The 15,141-nt window shown below is 45.9% G+C and overlaps 1 protein-coding gene across 3 annotated transcripts in view; it reads left to right on the forward strand.

Annotated features, from left to right (window-relative positions):
- The first annotated feature begins 294 nt into the window (after nucleotides 1-294).
- Nucleotides 295-15,141, forward strand: part of MAP3K13 (mitogen-activated protein kinase kinase kinase 13) — a 71,922-nt gene continuing 57,075 nt past the window's right edge. For 2 of the 3 annotated variants that reach the window (XM_030954380.1, XM_030954383.1), the window contains exons 1-2: nucleotides 295-352; nucleotides 8,958-9,072. The gene's annotated coding sequence lies outside the window, so the exon portion shown is untranslated. Of the gene's footprint in view, nucleotides 353-374; nucleotides 402-8,957; nucleotides 9,073-15,141 lie in introns of those variants that run through there. The other variant, XM_030954381.1, reaches the window with a different exon arrangement.

The following is a 15,141-nucleotide window of genomic DNA, read 5'->3' on the forward strand; positions in this document are numbered from 1 at the left end:
CCCGGCCCCTCACGGGCTCGGCCCGAGGCCGCCTCACGCCTTCCCGCCCAAAACCCGCCCGCGCGCCGTTACAGGCCACGCCCACGTATCAGACCGCACCCACACATCATCAGACCACGCCCATGCAGCACTAGACCCCGCCCACACGCTTTAAATCCCGCCCCCGGCACCTCACACCCCTCCCATGCCCCTGCAGGTCTCGGCCACGCCCAGTCACCCCACCCACACTGCTCAGGCCCCGCCCCCGATTTAAAGCCCGCCCGCAGCCGGCGCCCTGCCGGAGGTGACGTTGCTGGTCCGTCTCGGGGCGGAGCCGGCCGGGGACGCGGAGCTGAGGGAGCGGGCTGCGCAGGTAACGGGGAGGTCGGGGTACGGGCTACGCAGGGAGCGGGGAGCGCTGGGTATGGGCTGCGCAGGGAGCGCAGGGCTCGGGGGTACGGGCTGCGCAGGGAGCGGGGAGCGCGGGGTACGGGAGCCACCGGGAACGGAGGGCGCAGAGAGCGCGATGCTCAGGGAACGCCGTGTCCCAGTGACGGAGCGCTGAGGGAATGATGTGCCCCAGGAACGCGGTGCTCGGGGAATAGGGGTGTTGAGGGACACGGGGTGCTCAGGAATGGCGGTGCTGAGGGACACGGGGTGCCCAGGAATGGAGGTGCTGAAGGACGCGGGGTGCTCGGAGAATTAGGGGTGCTGAGGGACACGGGGTACTCGGGGAATGGGAAGGCTGAGGGACACGGGGTGCTCGGAGAATGGGGTGCCCGGCTTTCGGGATGCTCAGGAGACTGCGCTCCTTATTTGCAGGCGCGGAGTCCTCACGCTTGTATATTTGATATTAAAAAAAGGGACTTTTTCCAGTTTAAGAGAGCGGTCAGAGCCGCCGCCGAGGTGCTGGCGGTGGCTTTTGGGAGGCAGGTGAGCAGTCCCAGGGTGTTCTCGCTGCTTTCCGGGCAGCAGGAAGCGTTTCAGTCATTCGCCAGACAACCTGGAGCAAATCCCACTGGGGCTAAGCCTCTGGTGTCTGTCCTAATCTTGTCTGGGGGCTGTTGGCAACAACAAAGACCAGCAGGCTCCAATGGTTTTGTGCCCGCTCCAGTAAAAACAAAAGAAGTATAGGAGTTTTAATGCTTCTCTCAGCTGGCAGAAGTTTGGGTGAGTGGATGGGATGACTTCAGTGGATTCTTCACTTGTGGCTTAGCCCAGAGAAGTGCAGCTCTTACGTTAATGAGGGAATGCAGGAACCGTAGTGCCAGGATAAGGGGAATGGCTTCCCACTGCCAGAGGGCAGGGTTGGATGGGATACTGGGAAGGAATTCCTCCCTGTGAGGGAGGTGAGGCTCTGGCACTGGTTGCCCAGAGAAGCTGTGGCTACTCCAGCCCTGCAAGTGTCCAAGGCCAGGTTGAACAGGGCTTGGAGCAACCTGAGATAGTGGAAGGTGTCTCTGCCCATGGCAGGGGCTGGAATGAGGTGAGCTTTAAAAACCCTTCCAATCCAAACCATTCCTCTTTTCTCCTTGTAGGGAAGGGCACTGCCCCGGGAACAATCTTGTACTGTGTCTCATTTTTGCTAAATGGATGGCAATTGGGTGTAACACTTGCAAGTGTAGTGCAATGGAAATAAAACCTTTAGATAAACCAGACAGGAACCTGCCTCCTCTCTTGTTTGAGCTCTCTGGGAATTTTGCTGCTGGAAAGTGCTGAGACCTTGCTGTGACTTCACTTGCAGTTGTTCTTTTAACCTGTAGTTTTACTGCTTCAGAGGTAGGTTGCTCTTAGTATACTGGTCTCATTCTTGAAGCAGAGCAGAAAAATAAAGGTAAATGCTTTCTGCATTCACTCCAAGATGGAGTGGAGTTGTGATCTCATTGCTCCAAGGAGGTGTTTGAGCTGTGAAAGCTTGCATTTTTGTGGTAACTGTATGGATCTGGAAGCATGGAATTTCAGGAACAGGTTTGATATTATATTACTGCTGGAAAGGGGAGCCCTGTGCACCTTTTTTCCATCCCTCTGCTTGTCTGTTTCCCTTGCTCCTCAGGTGCAGGTGTCAGTGGTGGGCTGGATTCAGGGGCCAAACCCACTGGCAATTAGCACCATATGGAAATTGAATCCATGGACCTGTGTCTGTGCATCCAGCAGGGAGAGGGAGGCCACCCATTAGGCAGTGACAGGGATCAAAACCAGTTAATCTGCTCCTGAAAATGTTCCCTGAGGCTACACTTTGCTGGACAGTCCTGGTGTTTGTGGTTTGGCTTTTTGGTAGTGTTTGTTGTTTTGTTTTGGATCTTTTTGGGTTGAAAGCTGTGCACTACTCCTTATTTCCAGATGTTCCTAATATCCTCAGCCTCTTCCTTCCACTCTTTCCCAGCAGAAATATTTTTGTTTCCTGACAAAGTTTCCTTTTGGTTGCTGACCAAACTGGTGCCTGTGAAGGGCTGGAAATGCAGAACTGGGGCATTTTTGGAATGGTGTCTGTGTTGATTTTCACCCATAACTCCACAGGAATCATTGCTACAACAGATGTTCTGGTTTAGAGAACAAAAACAGCTTTTGCTAAATGTAAAGGTGGGAGTGCTAACAACAAATAAAGAAATCACAGAGAACAGGTGGATAAAGAATTGAAACAGATGTAGGAAAGAAGGAATTACTCTCAGTTGCTCACTTTTGGCCTGATTTGTATGTTAAGAGCTGTTTCTCACAGCAAAAAGCTCTCCAAAAAGATAAAAGGTGAGACTATTGGCAAAAATTTATATCAGGAGCATGCAGAGAATTTTTTTTAATATAAGCAGTTTTCTTACCCTCACAAAGACTAGGAACAATTAACCCGGAAAAAAAATCATTTTTGTTTATTGTGTTATTTTAAAGTCTGTGTTAGTATGGCAGGTCATAGTTAGTGGTAATCAGAGAATAACTGCTTCTCCTTGTAATGTGCAAGACATATATAAGCCTTTGTGACATAGATTAAGTGCAATGTTAAAACACTGCTTCTGGGACAAATGCTGAATTTCCAGACCTTGGTGTGGTTTGTTTTTAAATGCTTTTTGCTGTGTGACTCTTGCCCTTGCCTTGAACCTGCTCTGCAGTGTACACCTCCCATTGTTTAGATCTCCTTTCCTGGAAGCATTTTCCTTTAGTTCCCTTATAAAATTACTTGTGCTGACTCTTAACTGCTGTTCCTGTAGAATTTTTCTTCACAAGTTCTCCTGAAGAAGAGAATTTGCCTGTTATTATTTTTTGTTAGAAATGGCAGCATAAGCTTTAATAAGTTACCATATCCAATATTCCAGGTGGGTCTCAGCAGTGCGGAGCTGAAGTTAAATATTGACTTGTGTAGAACTTTGGTCTTGAGCAATCCCTGCTGAAACTGCAGCCAGGAGAAAGGTGTTGTGGCAAAGATAATCACTTTAAACCACCCCCTGCCAAACTGAAGTCAATCTGGCTGTGGGGAGTGGTCCCAGAGGAGGCTCAGAACCCCCCCACAGTGTCCCCATGGCCAGGGCTGGGGGTCTGCATGATGTGAGGGGACAACCACATCTGTACCTGGTGGTGGTGACAGCCCCGGTGTGTCTCTGTGTAGTGAAATGACCGGAATCTGGGGTCTCCTGGTGGTGCCACGTCTGGTGGTCTGTTCCAGTCTTGCTCTTATTTGTATTTAACCATCCCTGGAGCTGGAGGGAATTGTGTGTGCCAGGAGCCCAGCTGGTAGGAGGTCTCTGCTCTGGGACCATGGCTCCTACTACAGAAGGCTCTTTGTGCTTTATAGACACGTGATCCCTAGAAAAAATAAACATTTCTCATTCTTGCAGAGATTTGCTCTCAGATATGAACTAAGCAATAACTGTTTCAGCACTTTCACTGCTCCATCCATCTTTCTTTGTCTTGTGGGTTTTTTTTTACAAAAGTCTCAAAATCTGCTTGCTAAACTTCATTGGAAATAGAATTCCTCTGGGGCTGACAAGATGAATTTTGTTCTTGGTGATGTGGCATGTATTGTTCTTGACTGCTTTGCTGTGGGGAGCTCAAAAAGCAACATAGAGCTGTATATTAAAGAAAACTAATTTTTCTCTAGCTAAGAGTCTTTATAAGAAGAGGTGATAGCCATCTTAGATTTTATTTGCTTGTGGGGAACAGGAATTTCAAACTAATCAGAAGGTTTTAGCAAAAAAAGAACATCCAGTCATCTGTGGTGCTTTAGGTAGAAGAATTTTGCCATCCTTTAATAGTAAAATATTTTGAGCTGTTTATACCTGGGGGAATAAGTTATTTTATATCTGTGGTAAGTCTGTTTTCTGTCAGAATCTGGTTCTAGGAAGATTTTCCTCCTGTGTTACTGGAAGAAGGTTGGGTATGTCAAGTGCCAACTTTGTTTACTATAAACTGAGGTTTCAGTGGAAGAAACATTTTGTTTTAGATGCAGGATTGGATTGATGACTCCTGCTTTTTAATTTGATATTTTTGAAGCCATTTCCTTAAGTGTGATGGGTGTGAACTGAAGAACCTGTAGAGCAAAAAGTGGCTCGAGTTTTTAGCATTCCTGTGCAGTTGGTGCGCTTAGTGAATGCAGTGCAGCAGTGTGACTCACTGTCAGGTGTGTGTCACGGATGTGTGCCTGTCTGCTGTGCCTGAGGTCAAGGTTTAGGCTGAGCTCCAGATGGTGGCCAGAGGATTACTTTGAGAGCTAATTACAAGGCTTCTTTGTGTAAGTCTGAATAGTTACATCACAAAGATATTCTTTAATGATTCATCAGGCAGTTTAGTGGGGGAAATATCCCACAAGTTTTTAACTTTCTGATGAGGTGTGTTGTGCCCTTAGCCTGCCTGGCTCGTGTTGAGCTGTACCCCAGCACTTGCAGGCTGTTTTAATGGGCATTCATTGCTGACTCTGCCCGTGGGATCTCTGGCATCTCTGAACTCTGGATGTCTCTTTCTCTCTGCATGTGTGGCCTACATTTCTCCTCTTATCCACCTCCAGAGCAGGCAAGCTGCAGTGGTGTGGGCTTGAACAAGGGCCTCTGCCTCTGGTTTATTCAGGCATGGCCTCCCTTGAGTGAGCAGAGGCTATTTTTGGAGTTCCCTCGGGGAGAAGGTGGTCAGGAATCCAACCTTGGAGCTGAGCAGAGGGGAGCGCAGCAGTGTCAGCTTTGGTCACTGTGCTGGGTCAGCTGCTGCTGGTGGTTCTGTCACAGAGGATCCTGTCTCCTGCAGAAGGGTGGTAGCGAGGTCACCCGACAGCAAAGTGCTGAGAAAACATTCATTTTACTCCATTGGTTTGTTGCTGTTGCCAGGAAACACCTTGTCCACATTTCAAAGACTTGTGAGTTTTGGCTGCTTCTATCTTAGCTCAACAGATTTGCCCTACAACTCATGGATAGAGGGCATTGTCTCCAGCATCCTCTGGATCTGTGTGCCAGCCTGTCTTGTGAGGTTCCATTGTCACTCTTAGCTGGTGCCACTAGAGTTGTGACCTCTGGCCTGTGGCAGGATGGCTCAGTGCTAAGGGGGATGAAATTTCCTTGCAATGTTATCCTTCCCTGTGTCTGGGCTACTCAGGTATCCCTCAAAGAGGAGTTTCCCACTGATGCTGTGTACCCACTGCTGTTACCCTCAGGTCAGCCTGACACCTCCATGTTGGTGGAGGAGACAGTGCTGGGCTCTCATGCTGGTGGTGCCATGGACCTCAGCAGGTGGTGGCAGATGGATGGCTGAGTTTTCATAGAATAATTTGTTTTCTACCTGTTTTCCTTACAGCCTGGACACTAAAGTTCACCATATTGCTTGGCAGCATTGGGACACCACTTTGGGAATAAGAATGTTTAGCAGTTGCTTTAGCTGTAGGGTTGTGGAAGGACTCCTGTGTCCCTGGGCACAGGTCAGTGTGTCATACACCTGACACAGAGCACTGTGGCCTCCCTGGTTCCCTTACAAAGAGAGCTCTTCTTTAATGGGTTATTTACATTCCCCAAGGCATAGTGTCCTGTAGTTTCATTGTGTTTGTCTGTCTGTACTGGGAGGAAATACTGCTGCTGGTTAACTGATTTAGTGTGTTCTCGTGGCTAAAGGTTCTTCCTGCAGCCTGGTGGGCAGAGCAGGGGCGCTGGCTGTAAGCTACAAGTATTATTTTTGTGTTCTGTCATCCATTGCATGTTCCTGCAGGCAGGAGCTCTCTGGGCAGAGATAATCCAAACTGTTGATGTGCTCTGTGTAGTGCAGTCAAGTTGAGGAGCTCAGTGGACTGACCAAATGGGCAGTTGACACAGCACATACCTGTGTAGAAGCCTCCTAGTGCTCAGAGCCTTAGGGAATGTTTGCACAGTCATTTTTCCCTGTGTCTAGGACCAGAATGTACCATCTGCAACAGAAAGTCATCATGATGTCTCTTGAGAGGTAAAAGGATTTGTATGTGTTTTCCTTTGCTATGTCAGGGAATAGCTGACCTTGGGGCCAGCTATGAGCTGGCTGCTTTTCTGTGTTTCTGAACACACTGTAGCAGCAAAAATCGGTCCCCAGAATCCACGTGAGATTTAGTCAGGACCCTTTTCAGAACCCAGACTACCTTGAAGTCCCTCTTTGCCTTAATTTCCAAAATAATTCAGTTCTCCTTAAAAAAATCTAAACCTAAGCCCTGGCTTCCTGGTTCATGGAGTGGGAGGCTATTGCGTGCCTGACCTCAAACTGGCTGCTGCTCAAGGTTCTGCAACATGTGATGCCTGGTGTTGCATCAGGTGATGGATGGGGGATTTTGTTGATCCCTCTTGGCCAAGACATCCTTGAACCTTCTATTTTGAGTGGCCCATATGGTTGCAGGACTGAAGGAAACACAAACTTTAGTGTTGCATCCTATGTGCTGGCTCTGGGAAACTGTTGACAATTACAAGAGCCCTCACTTCTCCAGACTGTCACTGGAACCAGGAAATGTGGTGGTAAAGAGCCTGCTCAGCCTCTTTGAGCTCAGTGTTTTCTTTGGAGGTCACTTCATACCCCTTCATTTCCCTTCTTCCCCGATAAATCATGCCTTTTCCAAGGTTGCTCCCCAAGATTTCATTTCCTTCTTTTTGCTGAAACCCCACATCTCCAAGAAGGTGGTGCTAGACCACACTTTAGTTTTCCATAATTAGAGGATTAAATCTTCCAGACATTCTTTGAAGCCACTGAGAGAGCAAGGCTATTGCCAGTCACCTGGAGGTACATTAGGGATTCTTAGGGGCTTTTATTCTCTGTGTGATGAGAGATACTTCTTGTCCTCCTTTCTCTCGGGCTAACTCAGATTATACTGATAGCATTAGTGAAGAACGATTCCAAGTCTGATGTCACTCTACAGCAAAACCTTGGAGGTTTGTTGACACACTCACCAGGCACTGGGACTTTGCAGGGTAACCCAGGAATGAAACTGCATTTTGTGGAGCAAAATGTACTAAGAGTGGTGTGAGAGACTGATGCTTGTGTTAGAGGGAGCTGAAAGAAGGAGCTCCAAGCAGAGCTCTACACACACCTGCATGTGTGGAGTCACCTGAAGTTCAGGAGAGCAGCTTTTTAAGCACTTCTCTTTAATCCCTGTTGTCTGCATGACACTCTGCTCTTCCCTTTGTAGTTCTTCCAGCAGCAAGTTGACAAGGACTGTGAATTTGGGATATGTGACAAACCTCTATACCTGTGAGCTTGCTAAGAGGTGTGGGACTTGTCCTGCAGATATTCCCAAAAGGAGAGGAACCCTTGGGGATACTTTGCATCTCCAGCAGTGAAGTGTGAAAGTGGAAACGTACAGTAGAACTGAGCTGTAATTATTGGGAAGCAGAGTCTTTTCTAGGCTAGTGGGAACGTTCAGAGGGTGACCTGAGTAATCTCAAAGAGTTGAAGGTTTCAGTGCCCTTAGCAACTTTGTGACTCTTTGACAGATGCTTCCAAAAGGAACAACATTGATAACGGGAACTGTGGGATGCGCCACGCTGAAATTTTATCTGCCTAAGTAGCTGCTAGTCCAATTCCATTAATGTTTGCATATTTAATAAACTTCTAATGTGGGATTTTAATGAGTTGGCAGTTATCTCTGAACACCCAGCAGCAGCAGCAGTCTCAGAGTTTAGGTGGCTCTCAAATGGAGATTTCTCTCACTTAGAAGGCATGTGGCCTTTCCTTGGGCAGTCAGCACTTGGCAGGCTCTGGAATACTTTGATTTGGTTTGTACTGATGTACATCAACAGTGAATTTTTAATTTGGATGGAGCCCTAGGGTTAAGTTTTTGTGGGAGGCATCTTTTTAGAAAGCTGGATGTAAGAGAAGTGACCTTGGTTAATCTCATAACACGCCATTTAGCTACTTGGGATGTTTCTTGCTAGTGATCTAATTATTTTGGCTGTGAAATGGGACTGCCAGGGAGATTGCTTCTAACGTGGCATTTACTCATTTGCACTCCTAGTGCTTTTGCTTTGCCTTTTCAGCCTAATTTTGCAAACATATGTCCAACTCCTTCTAGTTCCAAGCAGGGTAAGAAGTGCACTGGTTGTGCTGCACTATGGTGAGGAGAAGGAAGGTAATCTCTTATGGAGGGAATTGTAGCAAAATTCAGCAGAACAGTTCAGTGTTTATGCTTTGGAGGTAAACCTGAGTTTAGTAAATGTATGTCAGTATGTCAAATGTAGTAGGCAAGCTGAAAAGGGACTTCTGATAACACAGTGTAATTCTCAGTTCTGGCACCAGCATGACTTTAAATAAGTCCCTTGCCTGTTCCCAGTCTTCAGGATGAATTCTCAGTATGCTGCTGTGGATGGTAGATGTGTAAGCTGTGAGGGTGGCAAGGGTGAGGAAATAATTCCTTACAGCCTCCTTTAAGATAAGACAGCAGTAATTCAGTGACTGCATCATCAGATGGGTTTCAGGTGACCTTTCAGTGGACTTGGTAAAAAGCAGGAAAAAGGTAGTGTTTATCTGAGCTGTATTTTAAATTGAAGTTCTTTTTATATCTCCAGAACACCATTTTGGGAGGAACAGCAAAGAGTGTTAAGGACAAAAACTGATGGACCATTACATCTTCCGAAATGAGCCTTTTCACACTTTCCTACTGGAAAATAACATGTCCTGAAGGTGAGTAGGTTTTGTATGTGACAGATGAGCTGCTGTTGTCTTGGGCCTTGCCCAAAGGCAGAACCACCCTCATTCCAGCTTGGCCTGACACTGCCTCTCTGGGCTGACACAACCCATGGAAACTTGCTTGTGAAAATGCGTAGTTTATCATCAGGAGAAACAGGGAGGAAGCGGGGAATATTTTCCACTAATGAATTATCATTGATTCAGAAGCCTTTGAAGAAGCTAGAGTGCTTAGTGAAAGAGGTGAGCCTTTGGGAACATGGATATTTTCTGGTGAGTGGAGAAAATTTAGGTGTTTTATTTGCAGCATGAGAAAGTTAAGCTTGTAAGACAAACTTTGGTTTAGTTTGGCAAGGATATTAAATTACATAAGGCATTTTCAAGTTTTGTTCCAGTCATACCTCAAATGATATTTTCAGTGTTCAGAAGAGCTGAAGGAGAGTGCTTGCTATCAAAGATGATAAAGTAATTTCCCCAAAGTAAAGAACATAATGCTTGAATGAAATTAAATCAGAATTGTATTTTGTAGAGTTTGGGATATCTTTTATGTTATTTTTGTACTCAGCCCCTTAGGGCTGTAGGCAATGACCGTACAGTTTTGTTTTAAAATCCTTTAGTAACAGAAATCAAAATGGGAAATGTTACATAAGTCCTGCACTCAACATTGAAATAAAACCAGCATTTCTGAGACAGTTAGGGTTTAAAATATTTTGGTTTAGACTTTACTCTCACTTTAATAAATAACATATAAAAAGAAGCCATTAGCTATGTAGGCCCAAGTTTGCCCACTTAGCAGCATTAATTCTTATTTTTTTTAATTAGGCTAATAAATTTGCCTTTCTGATGGCTACTTTGTTAATAATTTTTCCCTTGTTTTTTGGCATGAGCCAACTAGCAGTATTGGAGTGTAAAGGGTGAAAAATAGGTGGTTGTCAGTTGTCATTCTGCCTGCACAGAAATTGCTTGAAAATGTACAGCACTGGTGTCACAGGCCTTTTGTACATAAATGCTTTTCCATGTGAGGTAAAAATCCCAGTAGAACCTAGAGTGAACTCTTCATGTGCTTTTGTATGTTTGAAGCTCATTAGCCATGTGAGTTCCTTGAACATTTGTATATTTGGTAGCAGGAGAGCCTCTCAGGAATGTAGGACTTGACAGGTACAAGAGGATGCAGTGTCAGGGATTTTACTTGTTGAGGAAGAAAAGTCTTGTAGCTGGAGAGAAAAATACTGTTCACATTCATTGGTGCTCTTTGGTGTCTGGAATGATCTGCACAGTTCTGCATAAAAGGATGGAAACCTAAAAGCCCCAAAGCAAAAGGTGTGACTGAGTTCTAAAAGCTCTCTTGTCTTTCCTAAGTGCTTGTGTTTTCCTAGTGTCCTCTTCAGATGTTATCTGTGAACCTTCTGCCAAAAACCCTGTAAAGCTAGGAATCTCACTGGGAAATACTTTTCTGGTGTAGTCTGTGTTTTGCTGTTGTGTGGATGAGCACAAATATTTCCTGTGCCTCTTGCTTTCTCCTTTCCCAGTCTGTAAAAAGTGCAACTTTACTCTGTGGAGAAAGATTGTGCAACAGAGTGAAGAGTGAAAAGAGGATATTTTTTGCTGTTCTAAGGCTTCTTTGTTCTCAGAGGTCAGGAGGAGCTGAGCTCCAGTGATTTCATACACTCTCCTATTACCTGTTCTCATGCTGGCCAGAAGCCTAAAGGGACAGATCCTCCTCTGGATGAGTCATTAAGTAAATACCAGGCTGTGGTGGTATTCCTGCTCTGAGTACTTGTTCTTATTTCTTGTGTGTTGTTTACTCACTGTTTTCTTTGCTGCTATCACAACCCCAGCAGCTTTTGTCAGCACAGGGACTTCTCATGGTGTGCAGCTGGGGAGAGGCACCTGCACTGGAGCCAGGAGCTGTTCCAGCCTTGTTCATGGAGGGATTTTCAACAGTAACTGGGAAATACTTGGAGATGTTTCCAGTAAAACAGTTCTGGTTCCTGGCTCTTGATCACAGGCACCTTGCAAGGTGGCCTGTGGGCTGGATGTGGTGCCTGCTCCGGCTCATCCCTCCTGCAGGACAGGGCATGGGAAGGAAGTGCATCCCATGGGGCACTGGAGCACACAGTGTTCTGAGCTGTCACTGGGGCCTTCAGCAGTTTGTTCCTGCTGGGCTGCTGCAGGGAGGGCTGCACCTCTGGGAGCCGTGCTCCTCCAGCAGCTGCTGCAGGATGATTGTAGAATCCTAGAACCATGCAATGATTTGTGTTGGAAGGGACCTTAAAGTTCATCCAGTTCCACCCCCCTGCCAGTCACTAGATCAGGTTGCTCAGGGCCCCATCCAGCCTGACCTTGAACAATTCCAGGGGGGTGGAAGCCACAGCCTCTCTGGGTAACATATGATGACATGGTGCATCTCCTGGAGGAGATTTGCAGCTTCCCTGGGGACAGGGACAAGGTGCTTCAAGTGTTTGTGCTCACTGGGAGGCTCTACTAGCAAGGGACAGGGGCACGTTATCCACTGGCCCATGCACCATGAGAGTGACTTGCAGTGTGCACATGTTCTGGTATTGGATAACCCCTGGGTTTTGTCTGGAGTCTGGATTTGTGTCTGTTTTTCATGTGGAGATTTGACTGTATCAGGCTTCCATCCTAACTATAAAACCTTGAATAGGTGTAGAGGTCCCTGGGAGAATCTCTCCTTGCCTGTCTGCCCCAGTATGTCATCGCTAATGGCCTTGTGGGATTTGAAAATGCCTTGGTGTTTGTGGATGAAATTCTTATCTCATTAGGACAAAAACATGCCATCAATTTAACCTGCATCTTGACAAAATATGGACAGTTTGAACCTGTGACAAAAACTGGATGATGCTGTCCAGCCAGAATCAGTTACCATCCTTATTTTCTCTGAGAGAGAGAATGTTTACAGTGCTGCATGGCTGAGACTGTTCTGGGGGAGCTGACCAGGCCATTGGAGATCAGAGCTGTGAGGCAGAGCTGCATCAACTTCTATTTACGTCTTTATTTTACTGATGCTTCCTTCAGGGCTTTGCTTATTCCCTTCTGCCAAGGGAAGCCCTCCCAGCAACCTCCAAAGACAAATAAGTCCAGCTCATGGTGTGGTTCTCTCTCTTTCCTGGGGATCCCAAGGGTTCCACATTACAAACTGCAAGCCCAGTAGGAGCTGCTGAGCTGTGGCACAAGCAGTGTGAGCAGCCTGAGACACACCAAGTTTGCTGTAGGAAGACCCATAAGATTCATCCCCACACTGAGTTTACAGCCAGTGTTACAGCAGTGGATTTGACAGCTTGGCTGCTGGATGTACGTGGCCTTTCTGGGATGTTTCAGCTGCTGTGCTGGGAACCATTTGTTTTGCTTTAACTGGATGTGAAATATCACCATGGTGGCCTGATGGATTCCCTTAATGGCACAGTGTACAGTCAGCATCAGCCTGGGGTGAGCTGTTTGCCCACTGCACTGTAATTAACTTGCCTTGAAGAAAACTTCAGGAATTCCTGGTCTGGGACTTTTCTGTGCCAGGAGATGTCTGCAGCCCAGTTTAGTTAGAAAGTGTCAAGACTAAAACCACTGCACATCTTTCTTTTATTAAGATCTGCTGTTAAGAAAATAATTTTTACTAAGCAGAGAACTTTAGGCTGACATTTAATGAAGGGATGTTATGGTAAACTGTAAAAACCTGTAATCACATTGGAGGGAAAAGGAGCCATTGTTTCAGATTCCCATGGTGTTTTTTCTAGCTGCCTGAGTAAAACAATTCTCTTTCAAGATGTATTTTTCCTACATTTAAATATTGTGTGGATGCATTTTAAAATGTTTGATTATGTTCTGGTCATGTGTAACTTTTGGATACTGATTAGTAGATACAGGTGCAGTAATAAAGAAACTGTAAATTTGCCAGGTAGCATTGCTTGTCTGCAGGTCCCTTTATCAAATAAGATTATATTGTTTCTCAAGCACATTGCACTTGCCATCTTGAAGCAGAATTACATTTCTGTTAAAAGAATGTTTGCTCAGTGCTTCTAGGTAAAGGAGAATTCAGCATTACTGATAAGGACCACAATCCACTTTTATTTAATTCATTAACCACTTGGCTTGGTCTCCATTCTCTGGTGCCTGAGCATTTCATATCTTGCTATTTTGGAGTAGCTGTGTTTAGAAAACTGCTCAGTTTTTTGTATTCTGATGTCTGTTACCACTTTTTTTTTGCACTGAAATCCTAACCACTGTCTTTGAGGTGATGCATCTTTTTTAATTTCTACTTTATTCTCTGGTTTTCTCTTTTTTGGTTTACACGATGATGATAAAAGCAAGCAGTTTATGCTGGGGTCGATTTGATTATAATAAATTCCTCTCTCTCCTTCCTTAAGCCCCAGTGCAAATCAAGAAAGCTGAATTTACTGTCTATTCTTCATGCCTTTTTGTCCAGGGCAGAAGAAAATTAAACTATTTTGACCTTTCTTTGACACTTGCAGTCAGCAAAGATGAGGGCAAAGGCTTTATAAAAGTAAATGAAGTCAGTATTGTTTTCTTCTAAAATAGTTACTAATGGGCTCTAGTGTGCTCCAGGTAAAGTCCCAGTCTGTGAAGGCAAGTGCAGGCAATCTCAGCTGCTATTTCATCCACCTTCAAGGCTTTGTCCATCTGTGAAGTGCCCTGTGGCAGAGGTTTGGGGTGCTGGCTCTCAGTGGGTACCACACACCTTTGGTGAGCTCTGTCCTGCCTTTCTCCTGGCATTGCTGGTGCTGCCAGAGCATCCCTGGGTGGAGTCTGGGCAGGGCTGGCTGAAATCAGGGGCTCTGCCACTGGTACATGACATGGAGCAGAAAGAGGACTCACAGTAAACTGGATGGTTTCATATAATCCCACAATGGTTTGGGTTGGAAGGGACTTTAAAAATCGTCTCATTCCACCCCTGCCATGGACAGGGACTCCTTCCACTATCCCATCTCGCTCCAAGGCTTGTCCATCCCAGCCTTGGTCACTTCCAGGGATGGGGCAACCTGTGCCAGGGCCTCCTCACCCTCACAGGGAAGGATTTCTTTCTGTCATCCAATCAAAATCTCTCATCTTTGAGTTTAAAATCATTCCCCCTTGTCCTGGCATTCTCCATTACAGCTGTAACTTAGGAGGGAAAAGAGTGTGCATAGTTTACCATCCAAAACCTGATTGTGTGCTGCTACTTTGAATTTTCTGTTGTATTTGGAAAATAGAGCTGTGTTCTCTTAAATGGTTGTGCTCTGTCCTGAGAGGGAAGGTAAGAAGGGGAAAGCTTAATGTTTGCTTGACAGAATGTTGAAACAGTAGCGGAGGATGTTGTATCTCAGTCCAGGTAATTTCAGGTCTAACAGAACTCCTGCTTACACTTTGTATTCCTGCTTCTCTTCTGTGTATTTTGTAGACAGCTGTGCTTGCACTGGCTGCCTTATCTCAGAGGTGATTACACTGGTATCTTTATTTGCTCTGCCCTGTGCTGATACCAGCCCTCAGCCAGCCCTCTCTGTTTCCAGCCCCAGCACAGGCAGAGTGGAGGCTGCACAATGAGCTGGTGCTTAATGCCTTGCTCATGGATGGCAGAGTGTTCACTGAGAAACTGGACAGAGTAACTTGGTGGTGAACACAAACTGTGCTTGCTTCTCTCAAGCACAGACTGCAGGAAATGGAAACCAGCCCTGATTTTTTTCCTGATAGAAGAGTTTCCAAACAGGTTATGTGTCTCCAAGTAAAGACTTTTCTGGATGCATGTGTCTAGAAAGTCATAATACATTTATGTAGTGTGCTGTCTCTGGCAGTTAAAATGATTGGCAGTTTTTGGGAAGTGCCATCTGAAAAATGCAAGGGATTTGCTTTCTCCTGGTACAGTACAGAAAATTTCCCTTTGCTGTTTCCCCGCCAGAAATGACACAGCTCTGTAATGGAGTAAGGTGTAGGTCACTGCAGTTTGCATTTTGCTTTACTCTGAAAAGAGCTTATCCCTTGAGAGGTGCTCTTGGTGTTGTCCAAAAACTGCTGCTGCCATCAGGCAACTGAAGTTTGTGTGAAAAATGGGCTTGTGCA

Source organism: Camarhynchus parvulus, chromosome 9 (assembly GCF_901933205.1).
Source record: "Camarhynchus parvulus chromosome 9, STF_HiC, whole genome shotgun sequence".
In the NCBI taxonomy this organism is placed as follows: domain Eukaryota; kingdom Metazoa; phylum Chordata; class Aves; order Passeriformes; family Thraupidae; genus Camarhynchus; species Camarhynchus parvulus.